Source organism: Lepisosteus oculatus, chromosome 11 (assembly GCF_040954835.1).
Source record: "Lepisosteus oculatus isolate fLepOcu1 chromosome 11, fLepOcu1.hap2, whole genome shotgun sequence".
Taxonomy (NCBI): Eukaryota; Metazoa; Chordata; class Actinopteri; order Semionotiformes; family Lepisosteidae; genus Lepisosteus; species Lepisosteus oculatus.
The window spans coordinates 37,616,735-37,639,706 of record NC_090706.1 but is presented as its reverse complement, the minus strand read 5'-3'; the positions used below and the strand labels follow the sequence as shown (position 1 = coordinate 37,639,706).

The following is a 22,972-nucleotide window of genomic DNA, read 5'->3' as shown; positions in this document are numbered from 1 at the left end:
CTATTTTAAACTGCGGCTCTACAAAATGCTAGGATTTAGACCTCTATGCACAGTATAAATTGTTTTCAGTAATTGGTAAGAACATTACCTGTCAGGTTCATTTAAGTGTATTGCCTCCATTTCAATATTTTTCAGCTATCTGTAGCTCCCTTTTGGCTTCCAGTAGTGTTTGCAACTAACTTCTCAACCGATCTCTGCTTCATTCTCTGTTATGCTACCACCTGTTCCTTAACATCCCTCACATATTGCCATAATGTGATATTAGATTTTTAAAACCTTTGTACAAATCCTCTGAAAAACATTCAGCAAATATTTAAATCTGTAGTCAAAGAGCTCAAAAATCCTTAATCAAACAAGTTATTTTACTGGAAAAGCGGAAATCTTTTAACTGTGTTTAATGAGGGGTGTTTGTTAACAGTTCTATATATCTAAATGCGATTAAAACATATTGTTAAAATCCAGATGTTGTTTTTCAAGAAGGGTTGTCAAATAATTATGGCTTGAAAATATGTAAAGGAAGTGTAGTTCTGTTGCATTTCCAATACTCCTTCCAAAGATCTGCAAACTCTTTATATATTGGCAAATGAGAACATAGCTTATGCTCTCTGATATGTTTTAGGGGACTCAGTTTCATTCATGACATTTCCTGTTCAAAAGAGAATTTATACAAAATGCAAAAGAGATTAGTCAGTATGTTTCTTAGTGTTCAAATAGCAATGCATGCTGCTGAGAATGATGGTAAATTATAGATTGGATGCATGTGTGTGCTTTTGTACAGCTCTTTGGATTTTGTAAAACGCTTATGAAATAATGATCGTATTGTTATGATTCACCGAGACAGGCTCTTCATGTTTTGCAACCCATTTGTAATTGGGTGCTACATCTCTTTGTGCTCAAAATAAAGCAAATACACTGTATTACTAAAGCAAATCACGGTCCATTTTTTTTTCCATTTGCTCGATTTATTAATTCCATCTGTGCACCTATCTACCCATTTACATAATTCCCAGAACAAGAACTGAAGGTGTGTGACATTCAGGGTTCTGAGAACTGAATTGAATTACGGTGTGCACAATGGACAGTAAGACTGTAAGTGTCAAAACAGGCACAAAACCTCAATGACAGAGGGTGAATTAGTTTGTAGAATGCCTCGTTTCAAAGAAATAGGTGTAACGGTACAATGCTCTAAAGGACAAATTAAACACAATACATATAGGAAGCTCATATACAAACTGGAGAGTTTTACTGTATAATGAAAATATTAATATTTTCTATAATATTAAATATTAATATTATAGTAATATTCATATTTCTGTGGGGTTATATTGATATTTCAATTAGTGAGTTTTCTTTGATATTTTCCCAGTTGTGTTTTTTTCTGGATGGTTCCTGGACAACAAGGAATTCCAGTTGAATATACCATAACCCCTGGCTGCTGCTCTGATTTCTGCTTAGAAATGAAGGCTCTTTTAAATATTCTTTTCTTCTGCTAAATAAGTGCTAAGAATCTTATTTGATACCAGCGGAAAATAAATCCCTCCTCAGATATTTCTTTTTAGAATAATTTATAGTCCCGATCCCTTCCTCACGCGGGTAGGTCATTCCGATAACCTTCCCATAAAATGTTATCGGAGCGGCACTCTGCCGGGCATCATGGGACCTGAGCTGCGGATGGCATCTTGAGTGCAGTTGTGCAGAGCTGCCTGGATCTGCTGCCTGCCAGAGGTGTCACTTCACATCTGCTTCACAGTGACAGGAGCACATTGTCGCTATACAGGCCTGGAAGGGGTTAGAGGGTTAGAGGGGTTAGAGGGTTAGAGGGCAGACTCCTCCTGAAATTACTTGCAAACAAAAAGCATTTCCACAGATCTCTGCCTTCCTCTCCAGATCCTTAGGGAACAAAACACCTGAAGTGCTTTTTCCCCGACTCTCTTCCTAGACTTTGAAAGAAGTACCGTATTCTGGTTATGCAGACAGTGCAACTAACACCTGTCGTGCTGCTATTACTCAGAATTCATTGTATTATTTTTAATGTGGAGGTCTACAGAGAAACATGTTTATTTTCCCAAAGGTGAATTTTATTTTTAACATAGCTGTGGCCCTCCTTGCCATCAGTTGAGGGGAAACAGGTGTGTACAGTCATTTGTACAAATACACAGGTGTATCTGTTTCATCCTGATCCTATGGAACTAAATGAAAAAGAAGTATAATATATTATATCAGCTGGTTCCTCTTCTTTCTCTCATTTGGTTTGATATTCAGATTAACACTGGATAGATGCAAGATCTGGTAGTCTTAGTTAAGCAAACTTCTATGTAAAAAAATATTCAAACATGTCATGTCAAAGTCCAAATAGTTTGTTTTCTGAAATGAAGGTTGTGTGAAGGTCAGATGGCAAACAGTGAAAGGAGTAAACCTCTGTATTCCCTTCTCTAAGAAGTGGTATGTTAGAACATTCTTTGAAGCTAGCACAGGACCCCTTTGTGAGATTATGCATGTGGCACAATCTGCTATGTATTAGGTGATCTTTGAAGAGCTCTTTACAGCCACTGGAGATTTTATTATACTGGCAAGCTCTCTCAACACAGGGCGGCATTCCCTGTCACACTGACCTCCCTAGATAGCTTTGAACAGGGTAGTGTGTAGCTCAGACAATAGCTTCCAGAGAGATCCACTGTAACAGCTCCACAGATTCCTTGTAGAATAACCTGAAAAGGCGTGTTTGCACCCACACCAGTGTACTGTACTGTCAAAGGTATAATGAAAGAGATTGCTCCCTCAGACTGCAGCTTGAGCTAGGCCTCATAACCAAGCATGATTATAAAGGTCAGTTGTGGCTTTGAACTAGAACACATTAAGATTTTGTAGAACTAACTAAGCTGATTCAGTATTCAAAATCAATTTATCATCTAAATCTTAATATGAAGGTGAACAGTACAGATCAGAAATTGAACACTATTTTAAGGAAAAATTTGGATCTTACCATGAAAAGCAGCTCCACTTTAGTGATTGCTCCTCTGGGTTATAAAGAATAGATCAGGAAAAAAAAGGCACCACAGATGCTATAGATATGCAAGAGTTTAAAATCTCACACATGAATAATGTATAGGAAGACCTGCAATTCAATGTTTTATATGACAGGGGTCACAAAGTTACAGCTTTCAAAGACAACTGTTAACTGAACTGGTGATCATGACATCTTACTTTCTTGTCTTTAGACTATTTGTAGTTTGTGGCATGGCTCTTAATTTTTCCAGCTCTTATCTTACTGATTGCTGACACTTTGTCTTTCTTGGGGGTTTCAGTTCTGAAGTTGGGTTCTGTTGATAGCACTGTACTTGAATTTCAATCAAAACGGGGAAAAAGTTGGGGGTGATATTTGATCCAGGCTTGACGATTGACCCACATGTCCAAAACGTCACATATTTACAGTATGTCATATGTTACCTCTGACTGTAGCAGAAAGCCAGTCAAGACATTTGCATTTTCTAAAATCAATGACTGTGATGCTCTACTCGCTGTCATATCTAAATCGACACTGAACAAACTTCAGTATCTCCAGAATTTGGCAGGTTGCGTGCAAGTGATGACATTACTCCTGTCCTGGAGTCCTTGTCCTGTTTTCCTGTGCTCATTTATAAGGCTGTACTTAGCTTCTCACCTAGTGCCCACTTTGCAACCTTCATTCTTCTGATTCTGATTTCTGCAGCCAGTCTTCTTCATGCCCATCAAGATGACAACTCAAATCGGTTGTCCACTAACAAATTGCTAAACTTCACATCTTGGTTCAAAAAGCCTTGACAAAACTTGCTGAAGCATTTGGTGTTCACAGCCCATTTTGTTGCACATTGCTGCGAACTGAATTCAGTGGGAAAGCTTTAATGATGTTAACTATTTTCACAGAAACATATTGCCAGTGACATAACCCCGCTATACAAAATTCCACACTGCGTGCCCAGTGTTGGCTTTTGTGAAAATGGCATTTAAATTAAAATATCTCCCTCCGTTGTATCGGTGGGAAATGGTTGACGGAACAAAAAATCTTCACAAAATCACTGTATACCCAAATAAGTAACAAACACAAACCAAAAGACACTGTATGCCAGATTTGAAACGTTTGTCGACTTGTCAGTTTGCAGTGAGTAAAATTCACTTTTTTGTGAGATTGATTAGGTGGCAGCAAATGTTTTCAGACATGCTACTAATCCACTGTGACACAGTATTGTCAGAAAGAGGGATCATATCCAACTTTTTAGCTGCCTTTTTGCCAGTCATACAACTTACCATGTCTTTGCCAACTGGTAAACAGATTGTTGGGACTATGCTTTCATTTCCTTTTTTAGCTTTCCTCTATAACTTACGAGGTAGGATATTTCAATGCATTCTTGCAAGACTTAATGTCTGTGTTGAACTGCATTAGTTGTTTGTTTTTTAAAAGTTATTGCAATTTCTTTAAGAAACAGGTCCAGGAATGGATACTCAGCAATGAATATCACCAAAATCCAGAATACTCAAAGAAACCAGCAAACCCAACATTTTTTCCAATGTCTTTAATTAGTATTTCTCCCCTTGTTTTTCATTTTCTATGCAGAACATCCATTGTAACAAAAAAGGTGAGGCATTTCAGCAATAAACTGTCTCTGAGAACTGTGTCAATGCTCCAGAAGCAGCATTTAAACTCTGATATTTTGTGTGGAGAGACACAAGCGTTTTTTGAAGTAATTAAGTATTTTTTTTTCATTTAATTTGTCAGCCATTGTGGATTTTTGTCACATACCCCTTGGGCCCAGCTTGTACTGCACTGGGGTATGTGCACCATAGTTTGAAAATCCCCAGTTTAGGTGAACGTTAAGGGTTTAGCTGCCCACACCTGAGCTGAATGATTGGGCTGTCAGCAGCCATTTTGGCTCTGTGCCAACTCATGGTTCACATAAGAACCAAAATGGCTGCCTCTGAGGGCTACCTCAAATAAATCTTGTGACTATATTCAGGGGTGTAGACTCTCTCTATCTGTATATATGCATTTGCAGTTCATGGTTCAGCGAGAGAGTAAGAAAATTGAGCAATAAATAGAAAAGTAGTTAGAAACAGTAGCAAGTGGGTCATTCTCTAAACACCACAGAATCATTTTGCCTGTGGATAACACTATAGAAGGCACCATTGCTATTATCTTCTGTTGATTAAATTGCAGAGTTTGAACAGTAGATATTGTTGTGGTCCAGGGGTCAGCAAACACATAATTTTGAAGAAGGGAGAGAGTAGCAGAATTATTAACTTATTTACCAGGAGGCTCCCAAGAACAGTAACTGTTCTTTGTTGAAATTGTAACTGTCCTTTTATTTAAAGTTAAAGAGTGAATTACAGTGGTTCTTTCTGAAGAGCATTTTACCAGGGAGGTATTTATAATTAGCCAGCAACAGTTCTGTTTGCTGAGCAGAATAGGCTTTAGAACGTCGCTTTGCATTTGCTGATCCCCTGAACCGCAACAATATTTTAAAATTTATAGATGCGGTTTATATTTTTATGTGGTGATTGATTTTTTTTTTGCAGTTATTATTCTTGTGAAGTTAAGAATCCTAACCCACAGTTTCTCATTGTAGTTCCATTAAACTGCTCTAATAAAGTAATAACGGCAGGTCTTTGATGTACAGCGCATTGTGCTCTATATCTTTCCTCGTCTCTTACTCTTGACGCTTTGAGAGCCTGGTTTAAATCTGTTTGTTCTAAATGGGTGATCCCGGTACCCTTGTTATTTTTGGTGTAAAATCGTCTCTGGCCATGGTCTAGCAAGGCTGATAGAGGTAAAATGAGTTATGTGATGATAAAGTAGTGACCACTTACAGGACTATCGCTGCAGTCCTCCCTCAGTCAGTCCCATCAATTCAAACCTTGTGTCAGGTGCCTGAACAAAAAAAAATGTCTATAATTAAACCTTTCTTGAAATTGACCCCTCGACCCCTTTGAGCATGGTTGACTGATTGGCTGATAAATTTCCTCTTAATTCCCATAACTTGTCTGAAGCCATGGATTCCTACGGGCTCGTGCTGTCACCCTATCTTCAGATCTTTAATTTAAAAATACAGCAGTGATTACTCTTGTTTTCCAAGCTCTTGATCCATTGATAGGGAGGTCAAGTATTGCCTTGGAGCGTGAACCAGGGTTTTATCAGCACACAGGCTTGTGTGTGTGTGTGTGTGTGTGTGTGTGTGTGTGTGTGTGTGTGTGTGTGTGTGTGTGTGTGTGTGTGTGTTTGGATGTGAATGTACATCTCTAAATGGCCTTTAATGCATAGGATTTGTGGTGCTCTTGTTTCACTTTGAAAACAGCACAGCTATCAGTCATTCTTTGCTCCAAGCTCCATTCAGGTATAAAATGCTCTTGCACAGTGGAGTTGGGGGGCATTATGACCATCAGTGAACCATTAGATGTCTTATTACAAACAGTACTATAAGGAAGGGCTTTATATATAGTATTGATAACGTATCAAATAATGATTTTGGGATCCAAAACATTTTTTTTCTGCCTTTTCATGCATATTTGTGAAAGAATGTTTTGAGTGTTAGGGCACTTTACATTTTGGCTACAATAAGCTCAGTCTCCAAGATAATGTTAATTTGATGGCCTCGTTATCGATTTCCCGGGCTTACAGGAATAAAAAAGCAGACAGGCTCCTTAGGAGGGCACAAGTTTTGTAAAAGTTCACCAAAGGCCCACATCATTTCTCGTTGTCAGTCCTTGGCCTTTTGACTGATGCGCCTTTGATTTTTACAAGCTCCTTTGCCTCTTCTAACAGACCAGGAAGAGAGGAAGAAAGCAATATATTTAAAAGGAAGTGACTGCAATCGATAGGATTTTCATTACAGTTAAGTTTTCATCTTTCACGAGAGGCCAAGCAGACAGGTGATAAATGATGCATTAACATTCCTTCCCTTGCTCCTCTCTAGTGATATTTGCAACTGAGGGCTGTCACTCTGGTGAACAGCTATCAGGATGAGGAGCCCTTCCTTTCCCTCCTCCCTCCTAGTGCACTTGGCTTTTCCTGTGTGACTCTCTGTCTCTGCTCCGGGCTTGTCCCATGCATACAACATAATGTTCCTGCTCTGAGAAGATAGCTGGCAGTAGCGGACCATGTAAACCTACCAAAAAACAACAGGTTGCATTTACTGGAATAGTCCGAAAGAGTCCTAACTTCCAAGAGTGTGTTTATCAACAACAGAGAGACTGCTTCTGTTAGAACAAAAAAATCAGCTCAGGTGGATTTTTAAACGTCAGTACTCAAATAATGGAATGCCTGGCACTTCAGAGCTATAAAGAAACTGTATCTATTTAAATATGCAGTCAAATCTGTTCTTCAGTGTAACAGAAGAGCTTATATGTTTGGGAATCCTGAAGATGAATCTCTGACAATATATTGTATCTGTGTATAATGTGTCCACTCACTTGTATGTAGATATATTTTCTAACTATGCTCATGCAGTATCTCAGCCCAGTGTTTATACAGCTCTTTTTTTAAAGCTGAACTGTAGTATACAAATACTCTTCTTTCTGATTTGTTTTTTTAATATTTTGGAATAGGTGATAGCTTTCTGCCACATTCCACAGGTCTGAAGCAGTTGATAAGGCTCTCATACATTTAGATATTACACCCGTTATGTCTAATACATTATTACTATTGGGGATTCTAGCATTCTAGAATACCAATATTTGGGATACAGCAGGTAATATGCTGTTTACTTACTGAATTTGATTGAAAATTCAAAATGTTTCATAAGCCAAAAGCTGTCTTTACATGTGAAAACAGCCTTGGGGAAAACATATAAATGTGGAGAAGTAACACCATTTACTAAGTCAGTATACCCTTACCCTGAATAACATTTTCACAGTCTTTGGGCTTGCAAAGCATGTTTTCTAACTAAAAAAAACATTTGTATGATACTTCATTTTGTACAGATATCCTGGTTGTTTAATGATAGAAATGCATCACACAGAATTTTGATCTAACCATTCCTAGTCTTAACAGCACAGCTTTAAAACCACAGTCTCTGTTACACTGCACAGTATGTGCAATTAAGCTCAAATATGACAAATTAAAATCTAAAATCTAAAACTGCAGTCAATACGTCTTTTACTTTTCCCACAGGATCTTATCAGATTCCTGCTGCTCAGCTGCATTTTACCTTGCCTTGTAGAAATATAGGATTGGTTCCCTATCCCTGTAGAAAACTCTACTGCTTTCTCCACAGTGCAGTTGTAGTAAGGTAACCCTGTATTCTGTGAAAGGAGCTCTAGCACTCAATCAGATAGCAGATTGACGAGTGTGTCTGAAGTGATCTTTTCCCCCTGGTCAAAGGCTTTTTTTTCCTACTGAATCATTGAACTGCTTGGTCCCCAGAGTGTTGCATTCATTGAATTACAGCTCCAGGGACTGAACCTATTGGTTCCTTTAAATGCCCTGGGCTTTTTCGAAAGATTGATCTCATTTGATTACTTATCAATTAGGCTTTTGCTGCTGCGGGTTTGTAGGTCAGCCCACATTACATCTATGTCACAAAGTGCAGGGACCCTGGGACGACTAGGTCAGAGGAAGCACAATACAGACGGAAACAACACTTAACTATACAGATAAAGACATGCTCAGTCGATGCAGAAGTAAATAGTGCCTACATTACTGTAGAGCACAGCCAGTTGTAAATTATTGGTGTAAGTAATAACATAGTGTATCCCAGTAAAGTAGAACATCATTATATCTATACTGGTAACTTTATATGGATAGCCATGGCCTAAATATAACATACTGTATTATGTTGACATATACTGTACAGTATGTTACTATATACTGTTATGTATTTGAAATTCAAATTAATGTATTAAGGTCAGTAGTCGTACTTTTTGTATTTTTTTATAACCTACTGGAACATCGGTCTTAATGATTTCACTAGAGAATAACATGTGCTCTACATAAATTAGTATGAAATATTTAGTCAGGCAAAAATGCTTTAACTTGAGTCTTGGCAAATAAGTTTTAGAATCCAATATCAAAGACAAAGAGCCCCTCAGCATCTCATTTGTAAAGGCTGTTTTTTTTTTCCTGAGAGCATCTCTGTGCTAAATAGGGAGTGTTTTTAGTACTTTCTCTTTTGTAGTTGTGTATAGTGTAATGAATGCAACTGATGCTGGCATGTTTTGTATGTTTGTTTGTAAAGAACAATGGGATTCAATAGTTTATTTATGCATCATACCAAGGGCAACTGCTTACTTATTTGCAAAAAAATAGCTAATTTTATGTTTAGCTATAAATGAAGATTTCTTAAAAGGCCACTAATGTTCTAACAGTATAACAGTGATTCAGCTATAGAATTTACTGAACTAAATGCATCAGGGTAGGTTAACATTTCAGCTGGTCTGCAGTCTGGAGCGATCTGTTGGCTGGTGAGGTGTACTCGTCAAAGCATGTACCTGTATACATCCACTTGGAATGAGATTGTATTTAAAAAAAAAAAAACATCTTTACAGGGAAATACAGAGAATGTGAACTTCCAAATGAAGTTCCAAAAACATGCATACTGTAGAAGTGGGGGAAAAAAAACAGTTTTCTGTTTATATGTATATATTTTTTTAAAAGGCATCTTCATGATTTTACAATTCCTTTTAGAAAACTGCTCCAGGGGTGCTGTATAAATGGCTGACCCTGCGCTCTGACCCCAAGCTTCTCTCCCTGTCTGTGTCTCATGGAGAGCAAGTTGGGGTATGCGAAAAGACAGATTCCTAATACAAGAAATTGTATATGGCCAATAAAGCCATCTTATCTAAAAACTGAAGGCACTAAGCTTTGAAATTCAAACCTTCCTCTGTTTTAATCACTTCACAGTTGACAGCAGAAAAGACAGATTCACTTGCATAAAGAAGTTTAAACTGTTTGCTCTCTTCCTTGGCTTTCTGCTTTCTCTGTGTGCGTTTCTTCCATTGTAAAGGAAAACGACTGTTGTGGCCTAGTCCTTTGGATAAATGAAAATTTCCCTTGCGAGTTCATCCTGGCAATCCATTGGCTTTCAAAAAGCGAAGTGCAAGACATATGCTTTAAAGACTATTGTTACCCCCTCCCCCTTGTTAATAAGTGCCCTAGGTAACATGGGCATTGGTAATAAATGATGCACTCATGTTCCAAGATTTATTCTCTTCTAATCCATCTGCAGGACTGCATTAAGAAGCACAGTCTCTGTAATGTCTGAAGAAATCAAGACATCTTTCTCCATTAATGTCTCTCTGAGATTTGTGTAACCATTTCTACAGCCTGTGGGAGATTCTTAAAGCTTGTACCTAGGTCAGACATTTAGTTATTTAGTTCAGCCTTTTATATATTTAGGACATTTATGTCTCTTGGACTTTATTTTTTAAGTGTGCATTGATGTTGGATAACCAATGATTATGGCTCTGAAGCAAGGCCATCCGAGTGCTATTTCAAACATCAGAAAGGATGCCCTTGAAATACATCCTAAACAAAACCAAGCAGCATTGTTGAGACTGCATTTTAAGTTTTATACTGTTATACATTTAACTAGGTTTGGGTTTGGTGGCACAATATATCCAACAATAATTGTACAATTCCACTAAAAAGGGCGGTATAAAGCTTGTTTTTAAAAGCTCGATATGATTATTCACACACTTATCTCCATCACAGAAAACCCACAGGCCTGGGTTAAAGCACTCTGTGACACAGTTTGGCTCTGATGTCTTAAACAATCACAATCCTGCACGAAGCATCAGCTCATATCAGTATGCTTCTCAATGACAGGCAAAACAGCCCCAGCATTATACCATATAGCATTCTGTCAGGCTAAGACAACCAGGGCGCTCATAAAGGACGTCGAGAGCTAAAACATTAGTTGCAGAGCAGTGTATTTTGGATTCAAATTAAAATGAGTGACAGTAAGAGGCTATGTGATGTCTTTAGATGAAGTTTTGCATGGCAGTGGTTATACACAAGTGACAGAACGCCTACCTAGAGAAGCACACTTAAGCTTTGGGGTGAACACCACCATCAAGGGACCTCATTCTTACTCAGGGAGATGGGATGTAATGTTCATTTTAATGTTCAAATGCAGTCAGCCAGCTGGGTCTTAATTTACCTGAGGATTTTCTCATGTCTGTAATAACTTAGCTCACCATTTCCCCAGTGTATAAGTACTGAAAACTGACTGCAGGCTTCTGACAGAGGATGATATAACATGCAAAAAAAAAATCCAATTCAAAAGATGCTTATAAGTTTTGCTCAAGGAAGGAGGCTGAAGCTGAGGTCCAGGTATGACTAGTTAAATGGTTCTGTAGGAGTGACTCACCATAAGATGTCTCTTCATGTGCAAAGTGAGTCATCAATATCCAGAGTTTGGAATAATCTTCTCATCTCCAAGAAGGAAAAGGGTTAATTTTACAGATTAACAGTGGTGTGAACCAAAGCTGTTCCCAATTAAGAACACATGCAGGCAGGGGACAAATGGATCTGTAATTTGAGGGAAATCAATGAAGCCACAGCTTTCTTCTAGCTCTTGATTCTATCCCAAGTGATCAGCCAGAAGCAGACTTTTTCCAGTCCGGGGTTATAGCAATCTGAGTTCATGTTATTTAAACCCCTTTTTTAACAGTTTCAAATTATAATGAGAAATGGTCAATGGGGTGAGCTAGTCAGATACACCTGAATAAAAGAACAGGTCCCACACTGTGAGAGACACCTTCCTCGCCAGCACCCACATCTGCAGTTTATTCTTTCCAAACCGATTTTCTCATCTTCTCTCCCCGTGCTGATTGCTATTGACATTCTGTATTAATCGACCAGTGAGACATCGATCTTCTATTGTGTGATTGTGAGATGACTGAGCGAGAATTGATATTTCAAAATGACCGACAATCTTACTCGGACGGACCAGTGCCCTGTCCGTTTAGATTGATTAAGTGAAATATGTAGTGCACGGACTGAACTTTAAATATTGACAGATCAATGGTTTGCAATAAATTTTAGAACAAAAGAAACCATGGGGCATTTTTGTGCCTCTTATTATGATTTATGCCTTATGGTTTTATTTTATCATTCGGGTCTCTCTTATTCCAATTGCTTTTCTTATCACAGTTCCCAGTGCACATTGTTGACTCTGTTTCTACTCGGATAAACATAAGCCAGTGCGTCTGGTTCCCTGAAATCATTCTCTCCTGATCTTTTCATCTGTTATCAGTGTTGCTATCCTAAGGTTAGAACAACGAGAGACCTGCAAGACCCCTGTCCTGGAGATCAAAACTATGCAGATTTTAGTTGGTCTATTTCATTTTTACAGAAGCCTAATCTAACACGGAGAAAAAAAAACTATTTTTGGCCCCTTTATGAATTCAGAGATGAGCATAGAGACCTACAGTATGTGTAATGCTGCTTTGTCATTGTAACTGTGCACTGCTGATCGAATACTTTCTGTGTTCAGTGTGCTTACTGTTGGGCCAAATCGGAGATCCCCCAATCTGTACTCTAAAACCCAAGTACTAAGTCATGAATACAAATGTCTTTTTAGATTCCAGACCAATAAAATTCTAGCACTTACAGTCCTTTGGTTTGCGCTTCACTATGTACTGTGTATACCGTTGAAAGAAAGTTTATACTGTAAGTCTTTTTAAATCACTTACTCAGGAATCAACATCAGGGCTGAATTTAAGTCTTAAACATCAAAATCACAAGTTCATTTAAGGAAACTCCTCATTAAACACCTACTGTATACAGATATGCAGATTACCCCGTGTGTCTACAAAGCAAAAGTGGAGTAAGCACAGAGGGCTGAGGGAACATTTTCAGATATTTCTTGGATACAATTCAGGAATGGGGATAATATATTTACATCATCATTTGCCTGAGCTCCCTTTTACCATTTGTAACCTTAAACAGAGAATGCTCCTGACCTGCCTGGTCGAGCATAAAGTCATGAAAAATTAGTGTATCCATGCTTGTTTTTTCAGCGATGCGAGAGAGTGTCTCATTGTTTTGACACATACTGATGTCTTTGGTGATCTTAGCTGAAATAGTTACGTTTCACTGGGACAATACTTTTGCCACTATATATACAGGTGTTGTCATGAAGGATATCTGTTGTATGTACAAATACCTGCAGTATAGAGCTGAAGACCATTCTGAGATCTGGACTGCCCATAATTAAATCTAATTATTCTGTTTTGGTGCATTGATTTTTTGATGAGCTTTTCTTCCCAAGACTGTTTATAATAATGTTTAGAAAGCTTTTGATTGAAATCCCCCCAAAATGCTCTTTCTATTGCCATACTACAATGGCATACTGAGTTCTTTCAATTTCTGATCGTGGTGAGAACAGTAAGTCAGTATGTGCTGCTGATGCACGGAAATTAGAGATACAACATTCCAGCCCATGGAAATGATTCTAACCATAATCAGATTTATTTACAGTACACATCTCTGAGAGAAAGATGAACATCTGCTCTGTGACTCTTAACTCAGGCATCCCCATGCTATCTGTGTTAGTGACCCCAATGGACACAGATAAAGGATCAGCCCTCCATTCCTACAGTAGTACCTGTGTGTTGTTGATGCTTACCAAAATATTAGCTCTTTTTTTTTTTCATTAGTTTTAGATGAAACACTGCTGCTTGTCAGAGTGTAGTTACAAATTGCTATTATTTGTTTTAGGTGTTAGGGGCAGGTGAGGTTAGCCCACGTCAGATGCATCCATCCAGAATGCAAGGTGTCAGGCAGCATACTGCAGTAAGAGCTGCTTCGTGACGAACAGCACTGCATCTCGTCGTTCCTAGTTTTTCAAATAATCTGATGCGGGACTGCATTACTCTGTAAAACTGCCAAGCGGCGCAGTGAACCCTTAGAGTACCGCAGCTGCATGTGGCTGTCGTACAAATCGTTGCAGTATTAAATGTTTAATAACCCATTAGTGCTTTCCTGCGCTTATCATATTGTTTGTGTACTGCACTGGCAACAAAATAATTAATCAAATATAATGATTACATTGTTGAGACTGCATGTTGTGACCACGTTTCCATCACAACTCTAAATAACATATTGTATAGTATTTCATAGAACTGTATAACACTCATATAACACTCCCCTGTTTGATAAAAGTATAGTTTTTTAATTACTCACATTATACAGAATGATTAGTGATTAGAATAGCAATAGTAATTAGAAAAAAAATATTTTAGATTTTGATTACAAAAGTACATGTATATTATATATTGTAGTAGCTTCAAAACCGTACAGTATTATACTGTACTGTATTTAATAAAGCAAATAAACACCCAAAGACAAGATGAAGTTTTGATTTGAATGACTGTCGATTGTGTACTACACATTAAGTTTCATTCCAGCTATTACAAGTCTGCACTATATTTAGATCAGTACGTTTCGATTCTTGATATTTTCAATAAGGTACTATATGTACTTCAATAAGTACAGTATGCTCCACTCTAAAAAATTTCTGAAATATAATTTTAATAATCTCTTGCAAAACAATGGTGCAAGTAATGGCGTTCAGATAAAGAATGACGCTAATCAGTACTATACCGTACTGTATTGTCAGGTATTGTTCGGATATCTGTTGATATGACCTCAGGTGGTTCTGGTTTGTGGCACATTGGTAATACTACTAATTTTATTCACATATTCAACACATGGCTAAAACGTGGCTGACGTTTTAAGACTACAGTATAGTACTGTACAGGACATGCTGTGAAGGAATTATGTTTGTGTGAATAGTACAATTAAATCTGCCTCCACTATCTTAATGTAACCTCAAGAGTTGTAGCCTTATTAAGTTATTAACAGAATTGTTGATTTACATTACATACAGTATACAGATTTATTAGTTTTTCTTCAGGGTTTTCTTTAATCAAAGACATGTTGAATCCAATACTCAAGCAAGATACATACAGTAATTGTAACCTATTATTTAGTTTGTGGTATTCTGCTTTATATGGTCATATGCAAGTATTTCACATAAACACCTGTTGATCAGCAATTCTCACAGTATGAATAATACTGAATTCTCGCAGTATGAACTGATCATTGTGCTTTTTGTTTATGCGCAATCATCAGTTCATACTGTGAGAATCCAGTATTACTCAGTTTGCTTTTCCAGTTTTAATTTGCTTTAAAACTCATCTGTAAAATCTATTAAATTTATTACAACCTTTCGGTTGACTCAGAGAATTACAGTCTCTCTGCTTCTGCAGTTATTTGGATGCATTTTTAAATAACTCATGTTTGCGATATTTAACATCATCCAGTTTTATGTAGCGGTGACTTATGTACTGTACTATTATGTATGCATACATACAGTACAGTATCTACACCGATTATGTAGGCAGTGAAGGTTTCTTATTGTCTTTCTTTTATTCTGAGTACAAATGTTGAAAAAAAGGCATCTTACCATAATTATGATACAGGCTGGCAGCAGAAGAACATAAGAAAGATAACAAACTAAGGGAGGCCACTCAGCCCATCTTGCCCGTCGGATAGTAGTTACAGTAATTGATCCTCAGATCTGATCCAGCTGTTTCTTGGAAAAAGCCAGGTTTATAGCTTCCCAACATAGCCAGGTAATGTATTACACATTCCCCAGAAACTTTCCAAGTTCTTCTGTTTTCACTTTTAAATGCCAAAAAATGGCAGTGCCCTCAACAGTATTTTGGACCAGGTACCCTATTTCAGGTACATGCCCTTTGGCCCCAGAATGCATGGTGGTGTTTCCCGATCAGCAATATCTTTTTGTAATGGGATGAACAAACATCAACACTACATTCTTAATACTGCATGTAATGCAGGTGCATTGTTCAGTTTTAACATAATATTCTTTGATTGAGATTCTGCACTTATAACTAAATATGCTAACATTTTGTTTGCCTTTTTATTGCATCCAGACTAAATTCCTAAATTTGGACTTGCACTACATCCTACCTAAAGCTGCAACCTAATTCAATTGGAGAAGCCATTTCTCACTTCTCAGCCTCTACTGGGCATCACACAGATGGCTGTTGCACTTCGATGGCACTTCAGGGGATCCCTCACTATACGTAAAACACTTCCTTTGGAATGAAAAGCGCTAAATAAATGCAAGGAATTATTTTTAGTCTTTCCATTGACTAAATGGAAGAAGCATTTGGGGAAAAAAAGGGTTGCAAAAAACTGATGTGTTTAAAAATCCATGTGTTTCCGTTTTTATTCATGTTTGGTGTTGCATCGATGCTAAAAGAAGTAAATGAAGAAAATTACAATGTTGTTCCTTCCACTGAATGATTGCATTCCCATACACTGTAAATTCCTTCACTCTCTGAAAGGAGTATATACAGTACACTATGTGGTATGTTACATTTCAATGTTGCGTTATAGAGTATGTCGTTTTATGCAATTTTTCTTTCGTCATTTCCAAACAGGACAGGATTGGGATCCGTATGAAATAAAACAAAGCCTAGACTACTGTTCTCTAATTTGTCTTCTGGCCTTTATTCACTAAGTTGTACATGGTTTCATCAACCCACATTGATTTGCAAGTCTCTCTTCACTGTAGTGTCAAATAAGTCCATAATGCAAACTACTCTTTAAACTCCAGCAGCCATGACTGGGAAAAAAAAAATATCTAATAATCCAAATGCTTGCAATTCCTTAAGGCTGCACTTATAAAGAAATTAGATTCAAAAATCAATGTGTTTCTAAAGCCTCCTAATGCACATCACACAGTTAGTGCAGACCACAGCTGCTGCAGAACAAATTCACAAGAAATAAAACAGAAAAATAAAATGGTTTACAAGTGGTGTAATCCTCTGTTTGAAGCAAAATAAAAGTCTCAGGCCTGAGAGCTAGTCGCTTCCTGGTAATGTACCTGGGAGCCCCCATTTGTGGTTCCAGATTATGTAAGGGAAGGGAGAATAAGGGTCTCCAAGCTCTGGGGGACCTATAGATCCCCAATCCAGTTAATTTTATAGGTCACCTGCTGTTCAGTGATTAAAAACCCTTGTTTACGCACTTGATCAATTAAGCAAGTAATGTTTCAATGAACAGAACATTGGTCCTGGGGGCTGAAGGATATTCTCATTCTCATTCCAAATGATCTCTAAATGACTTAATTGAGCACTCCACCTGTTTAATCGATCGTAGTTCATTTTCTCCAGGTTTTGATAAATTGGCGACTTAAAGGTTGCCTATAAAACCTGCAGGTCTGGGTTCTCCAGACCAGGGTTGGAGACCCCAGAGTTAGAGCTTGTCTTTGTTTCTACATATCACTTACTCATCACGCTTTGGCTGGATACCCTGTCCATGTGATAGAGTAGAATTATGCAGATAAGTGAGCTTATCTGTGAAAATGTGACATTTCTTTAAACCTGACATGACCTCTTAAATTAACACCCTGAAAGATGTACATAAATACCTTTTTTTATTATTAAAAATCAAAAAGGTGGTTGCTCATTTTTTATAACACGCATTGCAAAGTTTGTTCACAGCACCAGACACTTTTATGAATGCAGCCCTGTGCTTCAAAAGACATTTTGAAGAGAGACTCATTTCAATGTGGTTATATTAGTCAAAAGAGTAGTAACACTTTACAATTACAATTACCATCAATATTTTGGGCAATAACAGACATCCCTCCCCCTTATTTGTCTGTTAAAGTGAGGATTTACTGTAATATATGAATATGGAACACAACATAGAATTCAAAACAAGCATAATATTGTATTGGTTTTCTTTCATCTAGAGCAAAACAAGACTGAATTTCTACTGTTATATCGGCAGCTCCAGGAGAAAATGTTAAATGTGTGATTTCAATTAATGATCGGTTTCCTGATTGATAAAGGAAAGCTGTCTCTTTCTTCCTTATAACATCATGAGAGTCTGCTGTTAAATAAAATTATATTCCCTTTGTTCTCTTTTGTATGAAAGATTTTTTCCCCCTGCTATTTAAAGAACAACACTAACGGTAAGAAAATTAAACCTGAGAATGCACAGATCAGTGGCAGGGGTCACCGGCCAATGTCGATAAGAAACACAGCCATGCCTGAGTGCGTGCAATTCAGACTCTATCGCCTTAACTATAGGCAAACACACAGACCTGCTTATCTGCATGCAGATTCTGCTCCTTTGTGGAGCACCAAACAGGCCATGCTAATTTGTATCAGCCAAAACCATCCATCCATTAGCAGAAAGCTGCCTATTCATGTTAAGGGTCATTGCAATCTGTAGCCTGTGTTGGAAGCCTGCTGCACACATCAGGGCTGCAACCTGGATGCGACACCTGTACTTCACACACATATGGGTGATTGAGAGACCGCAATTAACCCAGCCAGCCTGACTTTGGAAAGGGGAGTAAAACTGGAGCAGGGTGTTCATGGAGTCATGCCTCTTCTGTTCCAATCTCACAAACGCAAATTTATGCATTAATAACGGAACCAAATGGGAAGCATTTTTTCCCTTAAAGTTTGAATCCCTGGTCATTGAAGAAGCTCTACATTATAACCTCAAAAGATATTATCAACTTGGCTGGCCTTTGTGACACCAGTACAAGCCCCAAGGGGGAATTATTCCCATATGCACTTTATTGCAGTGCTTTACTGGATTAATACAATGAGTAAACTTCATTGAAGGGATAAAATTTCCTTAACTGTACCCCACCATAACATGCACAACCTCGCTGTTAGGAAGATGGAGATAAAACAAGTTTAAACACAGCTTATTCTATTATTTTAAACTGATTTTTTTAACCTTGTACTATTATTTGGACTTAATGAAGACAGGAAAACAGAGGTAGAGGGAGAGAGATTTGTGTGGACTTCAGATAATGAAAAAATTCTCTGTTATTTTATCTAAAGTTCAGGTTTAGTAAAAAGGGGAAAAAAACTGGCTTTCATATATATTTTATGAAGTGGAGGAGGATTTCAGTTAATCTCCAAATTGTATTTCAGGAGAGATTGTTTTATGAATCTGCACACGTTTAGAATAAATTTCACTTTCTCTTTATTTTCTGGCTACATGCTCTGTCACCGTGAACTTTTCATAATTAAGTATTCCGGACGCAGGATTCATTTCGCATATGTCTAACACCTGCTAATTTCTCCATCTTTTTACAAAATCTGTTGCATTTGACCTTGAACTTTTTCTGCACGCCAGTGCTGAGAAACCAGCATACTTTTGCCAAAGATGTGTATGCATTTGTGTGATTTAGTGAGTTTCTGTGCTCTCAAACATTTCAAATGAATTCATACACAGTACGCTCAACAAAAGTGTACTGTATATACAGTACAAAAGGCTTCAAAGATCCAGTTTTGTTAGGATGTTGCAGTCTTTTGAGGTATGAGCTTTCTGTATCGTTAAATTTCTTTGTGCTAGCTGAGTTGACCTTGCACTTTGGGTACACAACAGTATGAAATATAAATGGAAATACGTTTGGTATAGAATCATTATAATGCATACAAACTACTGCTGCTGCTGCTGCTCTTAGGGACGAGCTAGGGGTAGCGCGCAGCTGGTGACGTCATTGTCAACCTGACCGTCTATGCGGGCTGAAATACAATCGAATCAGCTGGTGACTCGGACCACCTGGAATCGGTTTACGGCCACACCCGATCCAGGTGCTCTTCTGAGTAAACACCTGGACCCGACAGAGCTCGGGGTCTGAGCCCCACGCGTTGCAGTCGCGGTGTCAGTTCCCCCTGGTTTCGCTTGCCCTTACTCGAGACTCCTGCTTGCTTATCTTGCTACCTCGTCTCCCGGATTGTCAGTCGACTTTGTCTGACAATAAAGGAACAAGTAAAGGTTTATAATAAAATTCATCCCATGCTGAAAAGAGAGGAGAAACAGCGTTTCCGCTGTGGAGCCTTCTGTCACAGCCAAAACGTGGAATAAACTTTTACCTGGTCCTTTGCAGCCTACGCATGCTGACGCAGCTACCTACTTGAACTACTTTGTCTGACTATTGCGCCTTCCTGGCTTTGAACTTGGACTGATGCTCGACCAAGACTCTCGGCTTCCCGGTTCCTTAGCTTGCCTCTGTACTGCGTCTGTCTACCGTACGTGCGTGTACTCTGCGTGGAGCTCTGGGCGTTCCCTGTGTGCTGCTTGCAATCTCCCGGACTCGGCTGCCTTCCGTCTGGCACATGTTTCTTTACGTTCCTGGATCACACTTCGAGTCCCGCCTTGTGCGACATTACAAATCCCTTTTCTTTTCTTTTTTTTGTGTGTGTGCGTCTCCAAGTAGAAGCATGAGTGATGTATTCACTCCGCGTCCTTTGAAATGTATTCGTTGAAAATACCACTTAACGTTGTAGGTTTTGCATGCATTAATAAAAGTATTAGTGCAGTGACTAAAACTATAATCACCTCTGCTGTAGACTGCATGTTAGCAAAAAAAGAATCCTAATCCTGACCATAGCCTGAACCACACCCTTAACCCTGAGGTTATTTGCAAATGCAAAAATGCTCAGTCTATACTACTCTGTAATTGTGAAAGGATCTTAAATAAAGTGTGACCTGGAGACCAAAGGCCTTTCCATCAATCTAAGTCTTTAAGCAGGTGTACTGTATGTATAAAAATAGTTGGCTAAGAATATTTGCTTTTGACCTTGCTTTCTTCAGCTGATTGCTCCCTGCTCAGCTTTGTAAGCTTGACTAATTAATATTTAGCTTATTAAAATAAGCAAATATTTCTCCTAATTACATGCACTTAGAATTCTAATTAAAATGTTCATGTTTGTGGCAAGCCCAACATGAAGTAAATGCTCTAGATTGGTGAGAAACAATTAGTATTATGTCTTTGTGTTCACAGAAACACCTTTTGATATTTTGTCTCCATCGTGAGTTTAGTTCAATACAACTACTTATTTTGTTTGTGTTCAAAAGTTGCTTAATAGATTAATTACATTGGTTTGCATTTTAATGTTGCATGTATGCATTTTAATGTTGCTTGTTTGTACTACATGAAGAAGTGTCAGAATATTCGCAAGGCTCCATAAGCATGTAGCAAGACTACATGCTTATGGAGCCTACAGAAATAACTCTGTATCAATACTGAACATAATACCTGTATTCTATCAAATATAACTGGGTTTAAAATTCACCTTTAATAAATGATGCAGCTTGAACAAGTTATAATAATAATAATTAATAATTGCTTACACTTATACAGCACTTTTCTGGACATTCCACTCAAAGCGCTTTACAGGTAATGGGGATCCCCTCCACCACCACCACCAATGTGCAGTTTCCAGACATTTCTCTATTCCTGTTTTGCAAGGTTAACAGAATGAGTCATGAGGGTGATCTCCCCAGTCAGTGATCACTATATAATTGCAACAGATATGCTTTTATTCTTGTGTGTTTCCTTATCACATTCTGAGGTGAAGAACACGTTTTTAAGACTCTTTACAAAAGAACCAAATTCCTCACAGCTCCTACAAAGAAAAATCACTAAACTGAAAAAATACATCCCAATTATAAATGAAGGAGTTTAGAAGGAAATTGAAGGAATTGAAATTCTGTGTTTACTTCAAGATTTTGTTTTCAGCTAAAGGTGAAAATGAATCAGTAAGGAATCATGGAGCTTTGTGCAAATGGAATTCATTCATTTCTTTAGGTAATGATCATTACCATGTAATTGCACATGACAGTCATGAAATATGATCATTGTTTAACAAGGTTAGTTTTTCAAATGCAAATCACAATATCACGGTAGGGTTCAGGTACTCTATGAGGTGGGTGGAATGTTGAAATGTAAACACACTGCAAGATGAATTACCAGATGTTATTAAAATGCAATTAACAGTCTGTCACTGCGATGTTGAGTGACTTACTGTTTATCCAGTTTATGTTATATTAGAGCCTATTTATTGGGAGGGACAATGAGAGTCAACCTTATTAAAGCTTTAAACATAAGAATCCTAGAAAAGAGAGGAGCCCATTCAGCTCACTTGATTATTTTCCTCTCTGATCGTCTCTGTCACTTTTCAAAATGCATTGTGCTTGAGTGACTTTTTCAGTCTGTTCTGACTGCCTACTGTCCTGCATCATTTGAATCCTATTATATTGCACATATATACAAAACTGTTACTTGGAAACAGGTTATATTAATGATGAAGAACACCTGACAATAAACTAATGAGATGTTATTGGTAAATGAGATGAATTAGCTGCTACAGTACTTCATATTGCTACTCATCTGTAGTTCACCTTGAATCACTGTGACCATGTTTTTGAAGATTATGAACGATGAAGAAAGATTGTTTATAGGTATAAAGTTTTATCAATGTTTCTGTTAGCAAAAGGAAAACCTGCAGAACCAGCATAAAATAAACAAAAATGTCATACTATTGTTTTGCTTCTATCAAATGTTAAACAGAAGTGTTTTCATGACTTTATAAATAAGCGTTGTACAAAATCTGAATGATCACTTTGTGAATTTCAGTGGTTTCACTGGGGGCAGGCAGTATATTGTATTGAGCTTACAATTTTGAAATTTAAGCTGGGAAAGCTGTTCTTCTTTGCTCAAAGAACACAGGTGTGGTTACAAACAAAGGGGTCATTTTGGCCCATCTAGATAATTTGGTATTTTAATAACTAATTGATCCATGGATCTCATCCAAATATCTCTGATAAAGCCATATTATCAGCTTCAACAACATGGCTGGGCAGCTAGTTCTACACTCCCACAACCCATTTATTTATAGTGGAACATAAATATGATAATAGCGACCTTTGCTGTAAATTTGAATATTACCATCAAAGCCTTAATCCTGACCATAGCTTGAACCTTATCCTAATGTTAGAAGTGTGTATTATTTTTGTTTGTAATATCAGGGATAACATAGTAATGCATTGTTTTATGGAGATACAGTCTATGGAGCTCTGGAGACATCTGAATTAAGCGGTTACACAAAACATTCAGATAATTTAGCTTTGTTATATAACTTCTCTGAG

The 22,972-nt window shown here is 37.7% G+C and overlaps 1 protein-coding gene and 1 long non-coding RNA gene across 3 annotated transcripts in view; one reads left to right on the top strand and one right to left on the bottom strand.

Annotated features, from left to right (window-relative positions):
• unc5a (unc-5 netrin receptor A) overlaps positions 1-22,972 on the top strand; it is a 194,511-nt gene that overhangs the window by 18,201 nt on the left and 153,338 nt on the right. The gene's annotated exons all lie outside the window — the stretch shown is intronic.
• Positions 1,586-20,028, bottom strand: LOC138241886 (uncharacterized). Its single transcript, XR_011191169.1, has 3 exons — positions 19,915-20,028; positions 5,842-5,902; positions 1,586-1,779 (listed from the first exon to the last, which is right to left on the bottom strand). It is a non-coding gene; the product is annotated as an uncharacterized lncRNA (long non-coding RNA).